Here is a 5,129-nt window from a genome sequence, read left to right on the forward strand (position 1 = left end):
TTTTGCAAGTGTCGGCCCTCTCTCCGTTTGCAGCGCCTCCTAACAGTCTTTCAAGCTACCTAGGAGTGATCTCTCGGTGCCTTCTTCTCTTCGCTCGCCTCCGCCTTCTAAGTATATGAACAATTACAAAGTAACGGCTAATTAATTGTATATTCTATCTTCTATGTACATGGCGAACTGTGTAGAATTCGAACTAGAACTATTTTCGAACCCTTTTAACGATGGTGGCCCTCGGTATTTATAGAGCTCAAGGTGAAGAAGCTTTTCTCTCAAATGATTGCATTGATAGCTGGTCATTAAATCCTCCATCTGATGCACCGATTAATGGTCAACGAAAAGTTGAGTGTACTTGTTGCAGTTTGTCGTTAACGGCTTGTCAACTAAATTCGGATTTGACTGTCATCAGCTTTTCTGCCCCATCATGATTTATTATGCTTTCACCTTGATGCACCATCTTTATGCGGCCACCTCCTTGAGCAAATCTTCGTGAACACATACGATCGCATGGCTTTGCAATCACAATCTTTTAATGCGCGCGGTCGCAGAATTCCTTGGGTCGCATTTTGCATTTTTCCTGCACAAAATAAGTAAATTAGTTGTTTTTATGTGATGGACGCATGCAATCGCAATATTCTTAGTTTAACGCTTTTGGACATGATTTTGTATATTTTTACCGTCGCATAGCTACATTGTTTTACATCTTTGCGTTGTAATAACGTGCATTTCTGCACGTTATTAAGATGGTGCTGGTAAACGATCGTGTAGACGATCAGGTAAGGGTAGGTGATGGGTTGTAGGTAAGTGATTGTCAAGAGGTGACCGATCATTTAGGGATGAATCGTGTGGGTGATCGGGTAGGGGTAAGCGATTGGTTAAGCGATCATGTAGTGAGGGATTTGATATACAATCATGTAGGCTATTTTGAGAGGTTGAGCGATGAGTAATAGGTAAGCGATCGGGTGATGAATTTGGTAAGCGATGAGTATTTAGTGAGTGATCATATGGTAACTGATTAGATACACGATCGGGTAGGCGATTTGTGATAGGTAATCGATCAGTTGGATTTTGTGGGCGATGAGCAATAGGTGAGCGATCGTGTAGATATGGGGTGAACGATCGTTGGGTTTGAGGTAGACGATCATGTATGAGATCGTTCTCTGGGTAGAGATCATTGGGTGGAAGGATGAGTAGGGTGAGTTTAGGTGAGGAATTGAGTTGGTTTTTGGGATTAGACTGGGATAAATGGTTGAAAGGAAACTCATCCTCATTGAAGGTGACATGCCGAGAGATGATGATCCGGCCATCTTTGGTCAGACATTTGAAGCCTTTGTGCTATTGACTGGGGCCTAAATACACACATTTTTCTAAGTGAAAGTAGAATTTGTTGTGCTGAAAGGGCTGGAGGTATGGAAAGCAAGCGCAGCCAAAGAACTTAAGCTCTGCAAAATTTAAGTTCTTATTAAAGAGAATAGAGACAAGGTATTTACCTTGCAGTACCTCTGTTAGGAGTCCATTTATGAGCATGGTGGCTATTAGGAAAGCATCCCACCAAAAACTCAAGGGTAGGCTGGCCTGTGTTAGTAGTGTAAGGCCGGTTTCACAACATGTCTGTGTTTTCTTTCTGCTCGACCATTTTGAGCAGAAGTATAAGGGCATGATAGTCGGACTATGATTCCTCTTGAGTTGCATAGCTGATGAATTTTGGCATACTCACCTCCATTATCAGACTACAGAGCTTTAATTGTTTTGTTAAATTGGTTCTGAACATAAATAAGAAAGTGCTGAAAAGCTTCTAAAGCACCACTTTTTTGTCTCAAGGGATAGATCCAAGTGTATCTGCTATAATCATCGACAAACAGTATGTAATATCTAAATTCGTCAGATGAAACAATAGGGGCAGGCCCCCATAAATCAGAGTGAATCAGTTCAAAAGGTTTGGTAGCATGGCTTTCAGACTTAGAAAATGGTAGATAATGAGCTTTACCCAAAGGACATGATTCACAAAACATATTCTCTTCATTACTTTGAACTTTCAGATTACAAGCACTAATGATAGAATTCAAAATTTTCATTGAAGGATGTCCTAGACGTCTATGCCAGATGGCTTTAGATACAGCTACATTAATTCTTGTTGTTTTTTTCAAACAAAACTAATGCAGATATGTTCTTATTTATGTTCAAAAGTGTGCTATCCTCATTGTTCTGATTCTTGCACTCCTCTTTCCTTTCCACAGCTACTTGATCTAGGTGATATAGCCCATCCTTAAGGTTTCCTTTCAGTAGAGTTTGACCTGTACACTTGTCCTTAACAAAGCAATGAACATCATGAAACTCAAAATAGATGTTATTATCTGGGGCTAACTTAGATACACTAACCAAGTTCTTTATAATTTCAGGAACACACAGTACGTTCTCAAGTATAACAATGTTCTTTCCATCAGATAACAAGGTATTACTAACACAAGATATTTGCAGTTTATTTCCATTTCCTACTATGACTTTCTCATTACATGAGTATTCCCCTGGATCATTCAAGTTTGCATAGTCAGCAGTAACATGGTTTGTAGCTCCACTATCCACATACCAATTCGGATCCACAACTGTTTCTGGACCAACAAAAAGGTTGGAGTCTTGGGCAGCTATGAATGCAGTGGGGTTGGGTAGGGTATTGTTATGAGGATTTGAGCTCTGTCCTCCCCTATTCTTTCCAAAATTCCCAAAAAACTCTTTGTTAAAACGATTAAAGAACACAAGGGCTGAATGTCCATATTTACCACAAACTTGACAGGTAGGTTTGTTGCCACGTCCACGACCTCGTCCTCAACCAGTGTTGGAGTTGCCAATGCCTCTTCCACGTTGTTGATTAAATGAATGTCGAGAGTTGGTCTGATGATAGTTGTTCATCTGATTGGATTCATTGGAGTTTCAACTTTGAGCTACATTCACAGTTGGCACAATGTTGCCGAGATTTCTTTAAGCATTTTGGTGTTCCAATTGTTTCTCATAGATGAGGAGCTCGGACTACATATCCAGCCAAGAGATGTCTAGTTTGCCTTGTATGACAGTGATGACCGGATTGTACACTTCCTCTAGACCGAGAAGAACCTGAGAGATCAAGCATCGTCAAGGTACAGGACTTCCAGCCTGTCCTAAGTTATCGGCATTAGTTTTCATAATGCGTAAATAGTCTTCCATTTTAGAGTTACCTTTCTTAGTAGTCTGAAAACCATGGCGAAGAAAATCTTCCTCTGCTCTTGATTGCACACCAAAGAGGTCTTGGGTAGCTTCCCATAGATCCTTAGCATTGTTGAAGCCTAACAGCTGCAAGGCTACTTCAGGGGTCATCGAGTTATAGAGCCATCCAAGTAGTAGAAGATCCATTGTGACCCATTGTTCGAACAGAGGATTGACTATTCAGGAGCGAGTGGAGCTCGACAAGGCTTCATTGGTGCTTTCGACAATGTCTCCACCTTGAAGGAGACTGGAATCTTCATTCGTTGCTGAGACGAATTTCGAAGGACAGGGTTTTTCACCTGTGAGATGGCCTTCTAGTTTATAGCTTCTTAGGATGGGTAATGCAAGGGTTTTCCATAATAGGTAGTTGTTTCAGTTGAATTTTACTATGGTTATCTTGTTTAGCAATTGATTCAATGGTGGGTTGGTGAAAATGGCAGTGGTTATGGAAGACGAAATGTTTGAAGGGGCATTAGCCATTAATAGGCTCTGATACCAAGTTAGAAATTTAAAGAGACAAGGAAAATGAAAAGGCAGAAGGAAGAAGACGAAGCGTTTCAGGAATGTTTGCCCTTGGAATTTTCTGTATATTTTCCTTGCTATCAGTGATGTAATTACAGAGGCTTTAAATAGCCAATACATAAGAAATAATAAAGAATGAAAGAATATATTTGTACAATTCTGATTGGTTTGGATAAATATTCATTCTAACAACTTTTTCTTCTAGAAGAGTGTTGACATGGCCTGAGTGTGCTGACTGGCTGGATGACTGTTTGTCCATGTGTGTTGCTGACTTGTTATTCCCTAACATTGACCAAGACCTAATCACTTGAAGAATCAACACCAAATAGACTTGACTGTTGGCCAATGGTACATACCAAGAGACCCAATCTCAAAAGAAACCTATGAAATCGAGACCTAATCGCCTGAATGCTTAATCAAAGACCTGTGTTGCTATTAATTAAGACCCACTGTCAGACGTGCTGATCTCTGAAATCGAGACCATTGGTGGTGCAACTGAGACTCACTGCCATTCAAAGCCTCTATTTCGAGACTCCAAGACCCAATGGCCTCCAAATTCTTATAACCTCCAAGTTCACAAGAATTTCTTATTTACTTTAAATTCTTTACATATAAAAGAAAAAAGAAGTGAGATCAAAGAAGGAGAGTTCATTTTGTAAATCACTACAAGAATTGAAAGTACTAAGAAATTTAAAGACTGCTTCAAAGTGGATGTAGGCATTTTGGTTGAACCAGTTTAAGATGTGTGTTCTTCCTTTTTCTCCTCATAACTTTTTTTTTATTATTATTATTATAAATTCAATTCCTTTTGAGAACATATTTTCATAAATGTCCAAATTTTTTAATATTTTCATATAAAAGATTTAATGAAATTTTTGGACAAAAATACCCCTTATGGTGGAAAGAGAATTTGCAATGGGAAAATCCTTCCATATTTACGAAATGGAGAGAGAAAATACATTTGCTAAGTGTTAATTAGTTGAGATTTTATTCCCATTTTTAATTGAAGAGAAAAAATGTATTTAATATGATTTTATTTCACGTATGATGGAGATTTCATTTGATTGGCTTTATATTTTTTCTAAGGCATTGGTTTCTATAGTTGTCTTAAACAAAGTCTTAACATCAGTTAGTGACAAAGAAGTTTTTCATGCAGAATATATTTTTTTTCATGCAGAATATTTTTTCCTATCTGAAAATATCTGGCAGATTTTTTTCATCTGATATCTTCCTTTATTAAGGCGTTACTTATATTTTCCAATTTGGGAGTTGTTTTTTTTTTCTTGATCTTTCTATAAAAGTCGTATTAGGTTATTTTTTTAAAGAAGCAATTTTTATTAGCTGCATTGTATTTTTGAGGGAGCAAGACATTC

Source organism: Benincasa hispida, chromosome 11, assembly GCF_027475165.1.
Source record: "Benincasa hispida cultivar pf3 chromosome 11, pf3_genome.v1.1, whole genome shotgun sequence".
Lineage (NCBI taxonomy): Eukaryota > Viridiplantae > Streptophyta > Magnoliopsida > Cucurbitales > Cucurbitaceae > Benincasa > Benincasa hispida.